Below are 20882 nucleotides of genomic sequence, written 5' to 3'. Positions count from 1 at the left end.
TTTGTTGTTTTTATCAACTGACAGCCCTATAAAGTATAAATAATCTGCCTTTCCATGAATAAACCTCTGCATGTAAGTGTGCTGAATGTGATAACTGAAAACGAATGAGCCGCACTACGTATTACAAGGAAGCAGTCCATTAGCATTTTTGCGCCATGGGTTCCCTTTGGATTTTCTTATGGGTTTTTATAATCACAGTTTTGGATTTATGAGTAAAATGAGGTCTGCGGTAAACTTGAAGATACAGACATATTGTTTTACAGCATAAGTTACACACAGTTGTAACACAGACTCAGGTAAGTTGGGATCCATCAGCAGTTTCTTTATTGAACTCACAGAGATAAACAGGCAATGGTCAAGCAGTGGGTAAGCAGGGCAATCGTAGACAGGCTGAGTGCGTAGTGAGGCAGGCAGAACGTCAGGGCAGGCAGCAAGTGGCAATACGAAGAGGCAGGCAAGAGTTTCAGGTAGGTAGGTAGCAGTCAATCGTAGTCAGAGGGGTAAGCAAGGTCGGTAGGCAGAGAATTAATCAGGTTTAGTAGTTAGAACGCTCAGTAGTGTAGCCGGAACAAACAAGACTTCGCAATGTGAATGCCACTGCGCATGGCTTATGTAGAGGGAGTTGAATGAGGAACAGCTGTACCTTAATCAAGCCCCGGTATGTGGGTAAGGAGGAGATTAGAACTCAGGTGAACCCGATCTCCGGTGGCCGATCGTGACAGAGCCCCCCTGCTGTGAGCGGCTCCTGAAGCGAGAACCTGATCGACGTCGGGGTCGGCCTCGAGGTCGGGGTGCCGGCCTCTCCGGATGGGTCCGGTGAAATTCAGAGATGAGGTTGGGGTCGAGTATGTCCTCTGCTCCGACCCAGGACCTCTCCTCAGGGCCGTACCCCTCCCAATCCACCAGGTATTGAATACGACCCTGTAGACGTCTGGAGTCTAGCAGTGTTCGCACCAGGAAAGCTTCTTCACCGCCCACGGTGATGGGAGTGGGGCCAGGGTTCGGGTTCCCTCTCCTCCGACCTCGGGCCACCGGCGGGTTTGAGCAGTGAGACATGGAAGGTGGGAGATATGTGGTAGTTAGTGGGGAGTAGAAGACGGTAGGACACAGCGTTGATTTGTTTGAGAATTTTGAAGGGGCCCACATACCTGGGGTTGAGTTTCTTGCAGGGGAGGCATAGACATTGGTCCCTGGTAGAGAGCCAGACCCACTGACCCGGCAAGTAGGTAGGGCCTGGGCGGCAGCAATGATCCGCCTGTCTCTTGGTTCGGTTCACGGCCCGCTGGAGGTGGACGTGAGCTTGGTCCCATACCGCCTCACTGCGTTGGAGCCAGTCGTTGACTGCGGGGACCTCTGATGGCTCGCCGGACCAGTGGAACAGAGGAGGTTGGTACCCTAGGACGCATTGGAAGGGGGTTAGTTGAGGGTTTCAGGATGGAGTTCTGGGCATACTCGGCCCAGGGGAGGAAGCGGCTCCAATCGGATTGATTGTGGTGGCAGTAGGTGCGGAGGAACTTGGCAATCTCCTGGTTTAACCGCTCCGTCTGCCCATTGGACTGAGGGTGGTACCCTGAGGTGAGGCTGACGTTGATGTCCAGCAATCGGAAGAAGGCTCACCACACCCTGGAGGTAAACTGGGGGCCACGGTCCGATACGATGTCTTCGGGCAGACCATAGTAGCGGAACACACTGTGGAGGAGATGCTCAGCAGTTTCGAGGGCTGTGGGGAGCTTGGACAGGGGAATTAGGTGACATGCCTTGGAGAAGTGATCCACAACGGTCAGTATGGTGGTGTGACCTCGGGAGACCGGTAGGTCGGTGATGAAGTCGACAGCAATATGAGACCAGGGGCGTTGGGGTATCGGAAGAGGTTGCAGGAGCCGCGCTGGAGGTTTCCTCGGGGTCTTGGTTGCATTGCAGGTGGGGCAGCCATTCACGAAATCGGTGGCATCCTCCTGCAGGGTTCCCCACCAGAAACGATTCTGCAGGAGACGTATGGTGGTGAAGATGCCAGGGTGCCCGGAGTTTGCGGCGTCATGGACCCAGTGAAGCACCCTCCCTCGGAGGCCAGGTGGAACGAACGTCCGGTTGGGCGGACAGTCGGGTGGAGGAGGATCGGCCGCTTGGGCTTGTGCGATCTCTGCCATGATGTCCCATTGAATGGGGGCCAGGATCAATGTGGGAGGTATGATAGGCTCAGCGATGGAACTCGAAGGGATGGCATCGTGTTGACGGGAAAGTGAATCTGCCTTGACGTTTTTGGTTCCCGGGAGGTAAGAGACGGTGAAGTGAAAACGGGTAAAAAACAGCGCCCAGCGGGCCTGTCGGAGATTGAGCCTCTTGGCGGAGTGCAAGTACTCCAAGTTGCGGTGGTCGGTGAGAACCTGGAATGGATGTTGAGCTTCTTCCAACCAATGTCGCCACTCCTCCAGTGCAGCTTTCACAGCCAGGAGTTCGCGGTTGCCCACATCATAATTCTGCTCCGCCAGCGAGAGTTTTCAGGAGTAGAACGCACAGGGAAATCATTTGGGGGGATCGCCCTGGCATTGGGAGAGTATGGCACTGATACCTGAGCCGGATGCATCCACTTCCACAATGAAGGGGAGGTCTGGGTTAGGATGATGCAGGATGGGAGCAGAAGTGAATCGTTCCTTGAGCTGGCGGAACGCCCGGAGTGCGTCGGAGGACCAGTGCAGTTTGGTTTGCCCCCCCTTTACCATGGCGGTGAGAGGCGAGGCGACGGTACTGAAGTTCCTGATGAAACGTCGATAGAAGTTCGAGAAACCCAGGAATCTTTGGAGCTCCTTCACGGAGTTAGGTTGTGGCCAGTGTAGGACAGCTCGCACCTTGCTTTCGTCCATAGCTACCCCCTCAGGGCTGATGATGTAGCCGAGGAAGGCGACGGTGGTCAAGTGGAATTCGCATTTCTCGGCCTTGGCATACAGTTGATGTTCCGCTAGGCGCTTAAGGACTGCTCTGACCTGTGTAATGTGTTCTTCTAGGGAGTTGGAGTAAATTAGGATGTCGTCGATGTAGACTATGACGCACCGGTTAAGCATGTCCCGGAAGATGTCGTTGATGTATGACTGGAAAACGGAGGGGCTGTTGGAAAAGGCCATCTTCCACTCGTCCCCCTCTCGTATGCGGATGAGGTTGTAGGCGCAGCGTAAGTCCAGTTTGGTATACACCTTGGCGGACCGTAGTTGTTCAAGGGCCGCAGGGATTAAGGGAAGCGGGTAGCGGAACTTCACAGTGACATCATTGAGGCCACGATAGTCGATACAGGGGCGTAGGGTTCCATCCTTCTTTCCCACGAAGAAGAACCCGGCTGCTGCTGGGGAAGTGGATGGTCGAATGTACCCTTTGGCGAGCTCCACCTCTATGTACGACTTCATGGCTTGAGATTCGGGGTCCGACAGAGGGAAGATTCGGCCTCTAGGTGGTGAGGTGCCAGGAATGAGTTCAATCGCGCAGTCATGCGCGCGGTGTGGCAGAAGTTGTGCCGCCTTGGTCTTGCTGAATGCTACGCTTAGATCAGCGTATTCAGAAGGTATCAGAGGAGAGTTGTGCGGTGCTGACAAGACTCGGGTTGATCCTACCATGGTAGGTGTGATGGCTTTTAGGCACCTCGCTGGGCAGTCGGCGCCCCACAGTGTGATTTGGTGTTCCCGCCAGGAGATTCGTGGGTTGTGTTCCTGTAGCCAGGGATGGCCGAGGATAACTGGATGATGGGGTGAGGAGATAACAAAGAAGAGAGTGGTCTCAGTGTGTAGTGCCCCCACCTGCAGGATCATGTCGGTGGTGGTGTAGTACACGCGACCGGTCCCCAGGGGGCATCCGCCACTGCCAAGGGAGAAGCACAAGAGATCAAGGGAATGTTGACACGTCTGCATAGTGACTCATCAATAAAATTGCCTGCCTCGCCTGAATCAACCATAGCGCGGGTGGTGAAATTCATGGAGGCGTGAGTGAGCGTGATGGGTACTTCGAGACAAGAGACAGTGAGGGTAGAGGTAGGTGGTTGACTCACCCCGGATTGTGATGGGCGTGTTGGACAGTTAGCGCGTTGGTGCCCTGGTTGACCACAGTAGAGGCAGAGGTGACGTGAAATGTGGCGTTCTCTTTCCTCCTGGGTGATATGTGTCCGTCCGACCTGCATGGGCTCGGGCTCCTCTTGAAACTGGCGAGTCTGAGGTGCTGGTGCTGACCACCGGTTTGGGCGTCTGGAGCGAATGAGATTGTCGAGACGGATCGCCATGTTGACGAATTGGTCGAGGGAGATTCCTTCGTCGCGGCAAGCCAGTTCGGACTGCAGTTCGGCATTCAGACCCTGTCGGAAGTGGAGCTTGAGGGGGCTTTCTGGCCAGCCGGTCTGTGTGGCGAGGGTGCGGAAGGAAAGCACGTAGTCCGCTGCCGTGCGATTTCCCTGACGCAGGGCTATTAGCTGTTCGCCTGGGCTCTTACCGCTCTCGGGGTGATCGAAGACGGTGTTCAGGTTACTCATGAAGGATTCGAAGGTCGTCTGAGCGAAACCTTGGTTGGTCCAGTCGCGTTAGCCCAATCAAGAGCTCTGCCCGTGAGCACTGAACATACGAAGAGGATCTTGCTTTCGTCGGTGGGGTAAAGTGCCGGTTGTTGAGAGAGGAAGACCGAGCACTGCATGTAGAAGCCTTTGCACTTCGAGGGCGTACCGTCAAACTTCTCGGGGTGTGTCAAAAAAGAGACAGCTTTCTCTAGAAACTCATCAGTCATTCATTGTTTTGAGGAATGAAGGCTATACAATGCTTGAAATTACCACAAAACTGAAGATTTAATACAAAGGTGTACACAACAGTCTACAAAGGACAACTGGATCTAACAGGAATAGAAAGAGATGTGGAAGTCCAAATGTACAACTAAAGAAGTACACCAGATTTAAAGGAATATTCCGGATTCTATACAAGTTAAGCTCAATCGACAGCATTTGTGACAATGTTGATTACCACAAAAAATTATTTATACTCGTTTGTCCTTTAAAAAAAATAAAAAAACGAAGATTACAGTGAGGCACTTACAATGGAAGTGAATGGGGCCCATTTGTGGAGGGTTTAAAGGCAGAAATGTGAAGCTTATAAAAGCACATACATTCATTCTTCTATTAAAACATGTATTATTTGAACTGTAAAGTTGTTTAAATCATAATTTTTTACTGTCGCTTTAGGGTTTATTGACATTACATTGTCATGGCAACAACGCTGTAAAATTGGACTTTACACAGAAAAGGCTAATGAGTGATTTTATCACACTAAAATCATGTTAACACACATATCGTTTATGTCTTGTGGCTATACTTTTGAAACAGTCAGTATTTTAACATTCACGGATTGTCTCCATTCACTTCCATTGTAAGTGCCTCACTGTAATCCAGATTAAAAAATATATATTTTAAATAGGGACCAATCAAAATACATTTTTGTGGTAATTAACATTATGCCAAACATGCTGTCAATTGATCTTAACTTGTATTGAACACAGAATATAGTTTTAATGTGGACGTGGCCTAAACCTTGCAGATGCAGATATTTGTTGTTAGTGTTAGAGTGGTGTTAGGATTTGTAGGAAATTCTAGTTGGTTTAATATTTTCTTTACCTTGACCTTTACTACAACTCCAAATTTTTCATTTTATATTTTAAGTAATATTGTGTGCAGTTGACACTGATATGTAAAGCAACACAGATGGGAGACAGGAACATAAACCAATCAGTCTAATTCCACAATAATATGATGTTGTATTATGAAACTGTGATGTGGGCTGAACCAGAGTGTTTTTTAATTTCATCAGAACATATTGATGATACAAAATTGGGATTTGACATTAAAATCAAACAGGACTTGAATGGCACAACAATTTATCCAGGGCCCAAATAAATCAATGTGTTTATCTTTTCACTGTGAACTGATTAACAGATGACTAAAACCATTGGGACCAAATAATAAAAGAATGACTCCAAACACATTGTTTAAATCTGTGAAAAGCTTTATTTGCCAAATATATATATATATATATATATTCATAAGAAATGTATGGACTAGTCTGGAATAATGATATTTAATTAGACTCCTTTTTAAATTTTATCTAGAAATAGGGCAAAACATTAATTTATTGTGCAGGTAATAAAATTCAGAATAAATTCACTAACATTTTGAAATAGCGACTGTATATGACCATTTTAATTGTTTGTACGTATATAATAGTTCTATTCTCCAGGGGATTTGTCAACTATAAGCCTGTAATGTAATTATTTACTCTTAGGCAGTGGGTAAATGGATTGATGCTTTATGGTTGATTGATGATTATCTGTGAAATGCAGCCTGATGCATTGGTGTGACTAATTGTCTTTCCCTTTTCTTAAAATCTCTCAATGGGATACTAAATCTACTGTTGAATCTCATGTTATAACATCATTTTTGTGAAGGCTATTGAAAAGCTAAGTTTGTTTTTCTTTCTCTGTACAAATATGCATAGGTTATGAAACGGTGTAGCTTTCTTCATTGTGCATGTGACTTTAATATATCCTGGACACAATGCATCCATCAAAAAACGTAGGCAGCTGACTTGCTGCCTAGTCAGTTAATTCTTTAACTGACAGCATCTCAGAACAGTTTGAAAAGCACCTTATATTCACCTCCATACACAGGCTCCGAAGGCGGCATTTTCCAGCTTAAGGATGCAGCCAAAATGTCTTCTGACATCTAGTGGTGAGAATCAGACATAAAAATTCATGAATTACAGAGTTGTTACAATCCCCTTCAGTTCCATTATGATTCAGTTCTCTTGACATTGTGTCACTAAGCTGACGCTATGGTGAATGTCCTTCTACACGACTTAGTGGAACCCCCTCCCCCCGCACAGCAAAAGTGCTACTAATGGACACAACCCTATGAGGTGGAATGCAGAGCTCGTCGTTCTTTCCAGATCTGACCTGAAGAAGGCTCAATTGGAGACACACAATGCTGTTCCCTTCTTCCCAACTGCTGTTTGTCGTGAAAGGAATATTGTTGTTTAAAATGTTTTCAGTGTCTCACATTAAAGCATATGCAATAAAGAAGAGTACAGCACTCGTTGCACAGGCACAAGACACTCACTCTTTTCCACTTCAAAGCCCACACATTACACACAACCACTTCTGAACCACTCCTACATTTAATTTGGATGAGGAACAGTCCTTGCATTTGTTAAGCCCTGTGTGAGCGCTACACACATAAGTTGAGCGCACCCGCCAGTTCAGACTGTCTGACCAGCCCTTTGTGTGCTATGGAGGACACACTAAAGGAATGTCTGTCTCCAAGCAAAGACTTTCCCATTGGATCGTTGATGCGATCGCCCTGGCTTACGAGTAAAAGGGTGTTAAGGCACACTCAACTAGAGGCATGGCCTCTTCATTTTTATTGCAGCAGGATGATCTTCTCAAAACACATTTGCAAGGTTTTACAACCTAGACGTTACATATCTCTCATTGCAAGTCCTCTTTATCTAGAGCGCTTGCTATTTCATTGGCCAAACATATATTTATGCCTCTCCTTCTAAGTACATGCTCCCCATAATTTTGCACAAGCGTCTGCATTCAGGCCATTGTAATTTACTATAAAGTCACAAGCACTTACATTATAAATAAAACGTCCTTCCCGACTGGGTTCGTGAAGGGGTTAATTCCCCTCCTGGCTCACTAGGAGAGTCATTCACTTGCAGCATATTCATGTCGGTCGCCGTCCCGTGGGACTGCGGTGTCATTTTTCCTCTCTGGCAGGGTTTTGTCGTGTAGTGTGGCATGATGCGTCACTATTCACCATAGCGTCAGCTTAGTGACTCAACGTCAAGTGAACTGAATCATAATGGAATGTCTCAGTTACGTATGTAACCTCAGCTCCCTGAGATGCAGCGAACATTGCATAGGCTGGCCGAACTTTCAGAGCTCTTTGAGGTGAAAGCGATACGCTCTTTGTCCCTCAGTCAGAAAATAGTGAGGAATGGTGTTTGGCACCCACATTTATATATGACCTAAAAGGGCAGGGCGTAAAAACCATAACCAATTTTAGAATTGGCTTTTTTGTAGAAATGTTTCAACTAGGTCAGGTAGAAGGACACTCCCCATAGAGTCATCTTAGTGACACAATGTCTCGTTCCCTTCATCTCAGGGAAAATGGTTGCATACGTAACCGAGACATTATAAAATAGGAGGTAATGAGATGTGTGCAAATCCCACATACGGTGGCATTCTTTTCTTTATTTAAAGTTAGGCCCACATTTAAATGCCCACAACATTGAGAGTGAAAATGTAAAATGGCTTCAGGGTAAGTCAAGGCCAAAATAATAAAATATCTAACTAGATACAAAACCAGCACACCTAACCAAACCAAACACAATTCTAACACTCAACTAACAAAACAGGAGAAAAAGGGAAACAAAAATGGTGACTCACCCCTACAAATCTACTTCAAACAAACAAAATATTTAACATTCCAATATTACACAAAATGTAAACACATTCCAGGTAATCACATAAAACCAGTCAAATGATATGTAGAAATCGGCCAATCCTTAATATAATCATCAACTGCCTTTTAAAGGGAGAAGTGTTGAGGTGGACACTGGTGATTTTTTGCAGCATCATGGGAGTTGTTGTCAGGCATGTGGGTGTTGTAGTCTTCTGTGACCAGGTCAAATGGAGAAACACCCAGACCTGGTGTCTACCACACGGGAGTCATAACACAGTAATTTTATCACTCAGATGTGTTGGTAAAGGGGAAGCAAGAAAACTACACAGAATTATGATGACATCTAGTCTAACAAATTATACAGGTCCTTCTCAAAAAATTTGCATATTGTGATAAAGTTAATTATTTTCCATAATGTAATGATAAAAATTAAACTTTCATATATTTTAGATTCATTGCACACCAACTGAAATATTTCAGGTCTTTTATTGTTTTAATACTGATGATTTTGGCATACAGCTCATGAAAACCCAAAATTCCTATCTCAAAAAATTAGCATATTTCATCCGACCAATAAAAGAAGTGTTTTTAATACAAAAAAAAAGTCAACCTTCAAATAATTATGTTCAGTTATGCACTCAATACTTGGTCGGGAATCCTTTTGCAGAAATGACTGCTTCAATGCGGCGTGGCATGGAGGCAATCAGCCTGTGGCACTGCTGAGGTGTTATGGAGGCCCAGGATGCTTCGATAGCGGCCTTAAGCTCATCCAGAGTGTTGGGTCTTGTGTCTCTCAACTTTCTCTTCACAATATCCCACAGATTCTCTATGGGGTTCAGGTCAGGAGAGTTGGCAGGCCAATTGAGCACAATAATACCATGGTCAGTAAACCTTTTACCAGTGGTTTTGGCACTGTGAGCAGCTGCCAGGTCGTGCTGAAAAATGAAATCTTCATCTCCATAAAGCTTTTCAGCAGATGGAAGCATGAAGTGCTCCAAAATCTCCTGATAGCTAGCTGCATTGACCCTGCCCTTGATAAAACACAGTGGACCAACACCAGCAGCTGACATGGCACCCCAGACCATCATTCCTTCTCCAGACTCAAGGTGATTTCCGAATGACATGCAAAATTTGCTTTCATCCGAAAAAAGTACTTTGGACCACTGAGCAACAGTCCAGTGCTGCTTCTCTGTAGCCCAGGTCAGGCGCTTCTGCCACTGTTTCTGATTCAAAAGTGGCTTGACCTGGGGAATGCGGCACCTGTAGCCCATTTCCTGCACACGCCTGTGCACAGTGACTCTGGATGTTTCTACTCCAGACTCAGTACACTGCTTCCGCAGGTCCCCCAAGGTCTGGAATCGGTCCTTCTCCACAATCTTCCTCAGGGTCCAGTCACCTCTTCTCGTTGTGCAGCGTTTTTTGCCACACTTTTTCCTTCCCACAGACTTCCCACTGAGGTGCCTTGATACAGCACTCTGGGAACAGCCTATTTGTTCAGAAATTTCTTTCTGTGTCTTACCCTCTTGCTTGAGGGTGTCAATGATGGCCTTCTGGACAGCAGTCAGGTTGGCAGTCTTACCCATGATTGCGGTTTTGAGTATTGAAACAGGCTGGGAGTTTTTAAAAGCCTCAGGAATCTTTTGCAGGTGTTTAGAGTTAATTAGTTGATTCAGATGATTAGGTTAATAGCTCGTTTAGAGACCCTTTTCATGATATGCTAATTTTTTGAGATATGAATTTTGGGTTTTCATGAGCTGTATGCCAAAATCATCAGTATTAAAACAATAAAAGACCTGAAATATTTCAGTTGGTGTGCAATGAATCTAAAATATATGAAAGTTTAATTTTTATCATTACATTATGGAAAATAATGAACTTTATCACAATATGCAAATTTTTTGAGAAGGACCTGTATATTTATCAGCCCATGTTAGAGCACTTGGACACACCAAAACATCTTTCCAAATGCCATCTTGGTGCTAAAAGCACCTCCTGGTTGCCTTACCACATCTCTTAACGTAATCCATCCATGGCCCAACTACAAAATGGGTTCATATTTTAATTGTTAAGTGGTGACTAATGATAACAAACATTGCTAGGGCCAAATGGAAAATGAAGAATGGCCTCAAACACAGTGTAAATCTGTGAGATGCACAATTTTCCAAACGTGCTACATGTCAAGAGATTTGGTTCTACTTTCCAATTTGCAGACATCCAGAGGCAATGCAATAACCCTACACTAGCAATTGAGTTTTTTCCTCACTAAACCTTATTCCTTCAGAAAAAGACAAGTCGCATACAATAACTTATTAAGACTTCAGAATTACACTGTCCCATTCTTTTGAAGCTTGAAGAATATGTCACCATAAACTGCCACTCTATGACATCACTGAGAACAAATTTTTTTCACAATTTCACCCACAGTTCAATCATACAAGGCTATAACACAGGGGTGAATAAACAATGACTGAATTTTAGTTTTACAATCGTATTGAAGTAATTCACACATTTAGCTACCAATGAATGAATGAAATAAAGTTACTATGAAAAACAAGTTTATTTGTGAGTTTACAAATTAAATTGAGTTTCAATTAAAGAATCTTTTTAAACAAACATTTAAATGAACATATTCCACCTTCTCAAACTGGGGTACAACTTTAGGTTCGCACCATAACAACATGCTCGGAGAGTTACACGTGTCTTCAGGCCTCACATTCCAGGGACTGGTTTACTGTCAGGCCTTCACTAATGTGCAAATCTAAACAAGCATTTGCTTCTGAGGAGACACCAAAAGCTTTCACAAACCAGCATCTTCAGCAAGCTTCACTCCCTGACTCATACATGATGTATAAAATTGCCTCTGCACATCAATTGAAACAATAGCAGAAAAATCAACTCAAAGTACATACAATACATATTGATCACTTAATTTTAAACCAGACACTGATGTGGTTACTTTTGGAACTCAGACAACAGAAAATTTGACATTTTAAAGGGATGTTCAGTTAACATCCATTATTGAGCACAAAAATGTATTGAGGTCCTACGATTCAATTTCTGATCTATACAAATAAAAGGAAACAGAGGAAATGAGACTTTAAATATGAAAAAGTCTAAATTCGATCTAATTTCTCACTAAGAAATTCTTCAACGCTATCAGTGTTCCACTTGAGGATGCTGAGTTCTTCAGCGATGTTCCCATTATCGTCCAGCAGCTTTAGTACAGGGTCTGATCCTCTCACATACTGCCAGAAATGCAAAGTAAACAGCATTTAAATTATTAAATTATATTAGCTATGCGCTTTTGTTAAAAATCTCATTTTTGTAACACAATTTTCAAACTATACAAAAATGCAATGTGTAGATGTGAATACTATGGCACATTGTAACTGTTAATGTTTGTTACTATTAAGAATATTTTTTTTCCAATAATTTGCTAAAAGTTTTTACCTTGATTTGAAGACCCCTGAACATCTTTGGCTTGTCACTCCTGACAAAAGCTAAAGGAAATAGTCACAAAATGACAAAGTGTGAAACAGCAAACAATGTATATGCAAAAGAGGCATGAAAAAGCCTGGTAGTCTATGCCACAAAAAAAAAAAAAACAGTTGCTATAATAAAAACATCTATTTGAAGCATGCGCACACACACACACAAACACAAATATTACCTTGGACTTGAGGGAACCTCCCCAATTTTCATCCACAGACCTCAAGGATGGCTCCAGGATAAAGCTAATCAAAGAAAATAAAATATACATTTATCTGGAAATAAATTAAGAGGAAGTATTCATCGTAATGACAACTTTATGAAAATCAAGTGATATGCAAGTAACCATATGATCACAGCTTTTGATTTGCTGTATTTAATGTATGGCTGCAGGAAAGCTTCATTTAAAAATTCCAGTGCCCTCTATGGACTGAACAGCATGACCAGGTAATTGGTGGAGGAAACAAAATCTTTGAATGGCAGGAAGCAGCCATCTCCCCTACAGGTAATTTGGCACAAAAGCTAAACTCACCTTCTTGGACTCCAGTTGAGCCTCCTCTTGGCAGCATTGTCTGCAGGGTAGGTCTAACTGGCCCAGGCTAAACTGACCCAGGAGGTCACAGGAGCTACACAGGAGACTGCTGGAGAAGCCCAGCTCCCTGCACGCCTCAGAAGAGAGCTCTGATCCATAGGCTGCCAGCTGGGAGGGATATATAGAGAACATTTCAAACACATTGTGCACAAAACAAGTACTGATTCCAGTTGACCTTTATGACAACAGCTCAAACAATGTTTGAAATTCTCAGCTGTTCGCTGACGGCGTCTTTGGAGTTTCATTTAAGAGCCCTTAAAACCAAAGAAAAATGGCAAATGTGGAGCTAAGCACAGGTTTAGAGCAATGTGCAAAAAACAAAAAACAAGATATAACAAGAGTGTACCGTTTACAGCTGCTGCCATAGCACTTGGTGAACTTCCTATACTGCAGTAAAGTTTGTTACATATTCAGATTTCTTCTCTCAATAGATTTCTAACGGTGGGTGCAAAAAGGATGTATCAGTAAATTACTACTAATAATATTGGCAAGTATGGCAATGAGCTACAATGCTATTTCCCTTGAAGTTCACATTTTTTAAAAGTGCACAAAAGCATTGTTCTCTGAGACAACTATTTCTAAGGGACCATCTACAAATTACAGATTATATTTCACATCAACTGGCACCGGCTTCCGAGCAGAACAGCCCTGATTGACTTTGACTGTTAAGATCCCAAAACAAGTTGTAGAACATCTTTAAATATACGACTTTAAAAACTTTAAGGTTTCACATGAGCTTACAATTGGTGATGTTCATTTTAATGAAGACATGTATGCACTGGCCATGTTTGTGGTGCTGAATGTGCACATTTCTACCATGTGCCAGTGCACGGTTATTCTACTTAATTGTTTGGAATTTCAGATGAAATAACATACAAGACTAAATAGATTGAGTCAATGAACAAATTGCTTTGAAACAGTTTATAAAACGTATAGGCAAATTAAAATGGGTAGCACCTACACCTCACAGCAAGAAGGTCCTGGGTTCAAGTCCCGGCTCAACTGCGCTCACTGTTTCACGTGTTTGTCTATGTGTTAGCCCTGTGATGGACTGGCCACATGTCCAGGTTTTTTCCCTTCCTTCAGCCAGAGACAGCTGGTATAGGCTCCAGCACTTCCCACTACCCTTCATAGGACAAGCGGCTATAAAAAATGGATTGATGGATGGAGGGTATTCTACAGTTTCACTTTCAATTTCATTAACATTTTAGTAGGTGCACAGATTGCTCCAAAACAACTGATGTACTCATACATCTTCTAAAGCAGGGGTGCCCAATACGTCGATCTCGATCTACCAGTCGATCGCAAAGGCAATGCTGGTAGATCGCACAAAATGTAAATGTACTTTCGTTAAATTTTAATACAAATAAATATAATGTCTTTCCTTCTTTTAGTTTCTGTCTGACTTGTACTTGACGATTAAATTTAGACCAGGCGAGGATTTGTTTATTCAGTTGCCATGACAACTAGGTTTGTGCATACACACGCCTTCAGCTACGTACACACTGCCAGCGACTTTATCGCTGCAGGTCGCCAGTGGCTGGCGGTGAAGTCGCTAGTGGGTGTTCCCACTACTGGTTGCCTAGTAACGTTTATAAATGACATTCACGGATGTCATTCCATTGCTGTTGACAGCGAATCTCTTTTCTTGCCACTAAAAACAAACATTTTGGAGGGAAAAGACTAAATATAAATGGAATCAGTACATAAAATGCTTTGATATAAAGATGAATGAGAAACAAGTCGTGCTGTTTGCCAGAGTGGCTGTTTATCTGCGGCGAAAATGCAAATGTCGGTCTGTCTGTGTCCATAAAATCCCCCGCGATCTCAGATACACCTTTCCACGCAGAGAGAGAGAGAGAAGGATCACGTGAGCTCTCCCGTCGTCTCTCCTATTGGCTGTCGCTTCCCGTTAGTCGCTCCAAAGTTGAACTTTTCTCAACTTTGTCGCGTCGCTGGACACGCCCACATCTAGCGCCAACGGTCGCGACAGCTCGTATCGCCGGAAGTCGCTGTGCTCGCAATGAAAATGAATGGTATTGAGTCGCTGTCGCTGGCAGTGTGTACGTACCTTTCCAAGGACTTCTGAGAACAGAGCGCAAAATTGCGATGCTACTGCCCGGATTAGGCAAAACTGTCTGATTCACTGATCTATATATATATATATATATATATATATATATAACTGGATAGCTCATGACGTCACAACAGTGAAGCTACTGCACCGCCATCTTGGTATTCCCTAACGTTCTGTATTCCTGTGGGTCTCAATGGGAAATCGTCTGTTTTGGTGAGTAATTTTTACCTATCCAGTCACATAAAAAAAAATGTTTTATGTCTGCATACACTGCATCACAATGCAATCTTCCTAAATATGTAATTCATTATTTATTTTGACTTTCATCCCCCCCCCCCCTGCTTATTCTAAATTTGAGCGTGTTATGTTACTCTTTATTGCAGCAGCATTACGTTCAGCGGCGCACGTGTTACCTCAATAGAAACAAGTTTAAGAAACTGAGGTAAGCTATCAGTAGACATTTTCAAACATATTTTTAGCAGGCTTTAAAGTTTTTATTCTGAATACATTTATGTTTTGTAGCTTTTGTTTACGTTGAGCGTGCATTGTGGTTATTTTCTTAGGATAAATGAATATTAGCTATGCAGCTAACCTTAACTTAGGAAAATAACCACAATGAATAACAGTATAACTCACCAAGTTAGCTTTTTTGGTCAAGTTGAATATCTAATTGCAGATCAACACCGGTTACATATGATAACTTTAATGTGGGCTTTCATTAATTGTCTGTGTGTGATTTGTACTTTTTGCAGTGCATGCCTGAATACGGTCCAGCTCACGGGCATCATTTATAAAGTGATCAATTGGAATAGACGAGGAGCAGGGCTGGACTGGTAATCTGGCCTACCGGACATTTTTCCGGTGGACCGACGCACTTTGGGGCCGATCAGGGTGGACTGGCCATCGGGAGAACCGAGCGGGCCGCAGTGTCGGCCGCGATAAGCTAAACGAGCCGCCGCGTTAGCGGAAACCCCCCCCCCCCAACAACTTTTGGGCCAGTTATGTCAAATCCCGGGCCGATTTCTCTTTCCAGTCCAGCCCTGACAAGGAGCACATGGATATTGTTGAAGTTAAACCAGGTAAGTTTGCCATTTGGATTTCAATAAACATCGCACTGAATGTTAGATAAAACTGGAATTGGTTTGCAACAGGAGGAAAAGCTGTACGAGGAGACAGTTGTCAGCCTGGCTTCACTGAAGAGCTGTTTTAACAGAGTAAAAAATATGTTTTATTTGCAATGAAGATACTTTTGCAACATGCAGTATAAGTCTCATAAAATTACTGTGTTTCAGATAGTATAACATAACATTTTAAGTAATAACATTTAGTATTAATAGAAACGTTGACCCAAATATGTAAATACTGTCATCATATACTCAACCTCATGTCCTTCCAAATCCATGTGACTTTATTTTGCAGAACCCCCAAAAATGTATTTTGTATTCCATATAAGGAGAGTAAATGGTGAGCAAAATAGCTTGTTTTGGTCACCAATGGCATTCATTATATGGACAAAAACATTTTTTAAAATGTCATCTTTTGTGTTTCACAGAAAACATCATGCAGGTTTGGAAGGACATGAGGTTGAGTAAATAGCTGTGCGTAAGGTCTTAAGTTGGGGTATAAAGTTCAAGGCTTCGTAACTACTAGTTAGTTTGCATCTAAGTCGATGCTTAATTTGGTTGCTCCACCTGTTCTTAAGGCAAGTCTTAACTAGTAAGTTGTAAACTCTCCATAAAGTGATGCGTAGTCGCATACTATGACGTTTACCTGCATTGATCCAATAAGCAGCGTTCATATTTGTACACAGAAGTATTAAAAATCCATGAACGTCAATTAAACAGGTAGTGCACAGAATCATCTTAATAGTTATTTTAACTGTATGCTATGTACCCCACCACAGCCTCTTTGAACATGGACAAGCTGGGAAGACATACAGTGATGTTTTTCTCTGTGTCTTCTGTTTCAGGCTGAACGTCACTGCCTGAAATGCCGGCATATCAGAAGATGTCGCCTCCAGTGTCACTGTGCTCTCCGGTGGAGAACTGTTGCCACTAGCTCTGATGGCATGTCTTGCTACCATTCTTTTGAAAGCTGAATAATGTGGGATTGTTGTTAAATCCATTAGCAGATTTGTTCCCACATATCTGCAAATTTTTATTGTATTGTTCAGTTTAAGTCAATTTTTGTATGTACTTGGAAGCTTTTGTTATTGAACAAATAAATATGTATGATTTCCTTGAGTGTGCATATGTCAATAAACTTATTTCTAATTATGATTTAAAATATCAGGGGATTGTTGAAATAATTAAATGCTCACAAGCTGGTATGTACATATTCCAGAAATGAATGCAAATGGATAATTCCATTAAGGTAAATTAATTTATGTGTGTGTGTGTGTATATATATATATATATATATATATATATATACACACACACTGTATATGAACTTGTGTGTGTGTTTTGTTGATGTGCATGCACCCCCAAATTAGTTCACATTTACTATATAATCTAGTCAAAAATGATTAATAATGTTGGCAAATTATGCAGATGTATAATTTGTCAACATTATGAACAAGGAGCATCAACAGATTTAAACTATGAAGGCAGAGAAACATTGCATCCTGTAACAATCTGCAGATGGATAACTTTGCTTTAAAAAGGGGTATTAATACACTTTGGTGTTGTATTTTTACTGTTGATTATTAAAGATTATGATCGTTATGCCCACTCTACATGGGGATAAAGACTAATGTGTGTTTAATATGTACATAGTAATAAATTACAACCTGTGGGCACTTTAGCCACATCCTTAAGTGAGTGTTGTTTCGCGGTTAAACGCTGCACATGCCGCGATGCCCTCTGTCGGTAGGGAATAGTAAGATGGCCGCCAGAGCACTTCCGGTAGCTTCACCTACTGCTGGCAGTTTAGAATTCTATGAGCAATCCAGTTATATATATAGATCAGTGGTCTGATTCCATTCAGTGAAAGTCATCAGAATAAGGTAAATGCCCTGGCTATTGTAACTGTAGGTGTTTTGGGTTTAGTTTTAAAACTGAATGATATCAACATTGAACATTATTATATATATTTTGTATTAATTACAAGATGAGTTGCATGTAGGGATACATGCAGTAGTCCCAACAAGCATTTTCTTATTTTAAATGAAACTGTTTTGTTGGTAGATCTTATTGAGTTGGTCATTTAAAAGTAGATCATCACACAAAAAGTGTGGGCACCCCTGTTCTAAAGGATATATACTACACATCATAGTTGAGCCATTGTAATATCTAGTAAAGTCTTTTGACATTTTATCACGGTAAGATTTGGATCTCAATAGTTTTTGAATGAATGATCAGATTGTTCCAAAACACACGGGAGAATCTTTTGGACAACCTGAAACACATGCTACATCTCCGTTTCACAATTTCTGCTACAGATTTTCAATGTCTAAAAGCATCGTGTAGTGTTGACTTAATGACACTAGATAAACAGTTCAATAGATTTTGAAAAAGGAACATATTGCTCCAAAACTCCAAGAGTAATATTACAGACCAGGTTTATTCAAATTTCACCTGGCCTGATTTTAAAATAAAACTGAATACTTTTCAGCAGTAATTAAGAGTTCTCACAATTTAGCAATACAGCTGCCAGCAAGGGTGCTTGATAATGTTAATGTTGTTTTAGAATTAACCCTTGCAACATTTTAGAAGTTACTAAACTTTAGAAACGAGAGCACTGTAATTACTGCTGAATTACTCCTGAAAAGTTGAATAAACAACATATATTTGTTATATTTATATAACTATAATATTTTCTGACTTCAAATTCACGCATCCATTTGAATAGAGCTTTCGTATTAGAGGGGCTTTTATTTTGACAGACCTTTGAGTTCTTCCTGTATTTATGGGTTAGTTATACCAATGCTGGGATACTCCCATTGCGACTCAAGTTGAAATCTTCATGCTGCATGCGAGGAGTTAATTTAAGTGTCAACAGCTATTTATACTTGAAATTAAAATTAAGCATCAGTAGTGTGTTGTGCGAGAGTGTGCGCCCATGTGTGGGAAACATATGACAGGGCAGAGATGCACCTCTTGTAAATTGCATCCTTCTGCTGTTTAATGATTATACTAGAACATATCCAGAGGTTTTTTATTTTATTTTCAAACTGTCATTATTTCCTGCCGTTTTATTTATTTTTGGTATTGCGGTACTTCGTTAGTAACGGTAAACCTCACAATCCTAGTATCTAAAATAGTATCTATGTTTATTTATATATTTTAGGGCTGTCGATTTAACATGTTAATTCAGTGTGATTAATTATACATAACGCATTAAAAAAAAAATTACGCATTTAAATCGCACTTCCCCAAGACCATAATTTGGAATATTCCTGAAAAATGCAAGCTTGTAGTACCACCTGTTTACTCCAGAGGGCAGTAAGTGAAACTTCAGCTATGTGAGCAACGCGCAGTTTATACAGTGAAGAAAACACTTCAGTAGGTGTTCTTGCGATCAAAACACACGAAGGGATCTCAAGATGCGTTTAAAGATTGAGTATTAAACTACATTTAACTTGACACAGTGACCTAAACATTTTAGTTTTTATGACGCAACACACTCGAGACGCGACAAGCATATCTGACGCAGATTGTCAGATATGCCATCTCAGAAGAATGCCATCTCAGAGTGTGGCTGGATTGAGATGGTGGAAAAATCTGAAATGACCTCATAAATACCCCACTAATTGTTTTCTTGTAGAGATTTAATTGTGATGTCGATATATTCTGTAAATCATTAAACCATTAGATTTCATTTTTAATTCAGAGGTTCAGCATGCTGTGAACTGTGTGCCAATGACTGGATCATGATCAATATGGTAGTAAACAATACATTGTATTCTAAAGCCACTTTTTGCATTGTCAATGATTAACTCTTCTGCCACAAGAATGTAATGCATTTTAATTATCTGAATATTTTATATAATATTATATATATATAAAAAACATTTTAATATTTAAAGATAACTATGTATAATAATATATTGATATAAATATGTATAATCATTATATATTGAATTAATGTTATATAAGGGGCTTTCCCAGCAAATATTTGTATATGCGATTAATTAATTGGGAGACCATGTAATTCATTCGATTAAAAATTTTAATCGATTGACAGCCATAATATATATATATATATATTTGTTTTATCTATTAATACCAATTAACCAGTACAACAACGTACAAGCTACTCACTTTTTATTTATTAAAACCACAAATCATAATCGGTTTATATTTCTAAATCAGACCAATATGTCTGAGCTATTCAACATTCACGTATTCAATATTCAACATCCACTCAACTAGTAATACAATGGTTGAAATAATCGAAAAGTGCATTAAGGTTGCATGAAAAACGTTTTAATATAAACAGTATCAGTCAAATAATAGAAATGTACCGATTGTCAGTACAGGAAAGTCATAAGATAAAGTAATAATCAAACGAAAGTGGTTTCAACAAATAAAATCGCACACTTAGACGGTCCCTAACTTCTCCGACACAAGTTCGGTGGAGATTCGGATAAAATATGACAAAATCGATGATGGCGTATTTTGTTTGATTAAACTACTTGTAGCTGACTGTCATACATGCCAGTTATTATACTGTATTTACAAACACTGACGGTATTACATCCATTATTAGAAAACTATTGAAAAAAGAAGTCCGAATGTGTGAATATGAAACCAACTTTACCGCAGTTCGTTACTACCATCAACAGCCTCACATAGAATATCCCCAAAGGGTTCAAATTTAAATCACAATTGCAGTTTTGTTAACAAATACGGTTATATGATTAAAATGACCGTTTCGGTCCAGTTATATGCTTGTTAATTTGTAGGTAAACTACAATGAGCCGGTTACATGTTTGAGCCACGTCATGAGCTAACATTAGCGAAATGGTTAGCCAGTCCCTTGAGCTTAATTCATTCAGAGTTTACACGGCCGTGTGGATTTCTTGTCCCTTTTGAGTATCTACTTCATTACTTTAAATCGCAAAGATGTGGTTTATTCACCTACCGTTTGTAATAAAGGCAGTAACCACAGCAGGTAAACCTCCCCCGCCATCTCTTTTCCTCCTGAGTTCAGTCGGAAGTGCGTCTCACACATCCGCGACAGAAGCTTGTAGTCCAAATACCCGGAAGAGAAAAAAACTCGGGATTGTCCTATGGGGTTTTATA

The 20882-nt window shown here is 41.4% G+C and overlaps 1 pseudogene; it reads right to left on the bottom strand.

The window, feature by feature from the left end:
• Nucleotides 1-11019: 11019 nt before the first annotated feature.
• On the bottom strand, nucleotides 11020-20830 carry LOC127649341 (selenoprotein F-like; annotated as a pseudogene).
• Nucleotides 20831-20882: the final 52 nt, after the last annotated feature.

Source organism: Xyrauchen texanus, chromosome 9 (genome assembly GCF_025860055.1).
Source record: "Xyrauchen texanus isolate HMW12.3.18 chromosome 9, RBS_HiC_50CHRs, whole genome shotgun sequence".
NCBI lineage: Eukaryota > Metazoa > Chordata > Actinopteri > Cypriniformes > Catostomidae > Xyrauchen > Xyrauchen texanus.
Note: the sequence above shows the minus strand (reverse complement) of the source record. Positions and strands in the feature narration are given on the sequence as shown.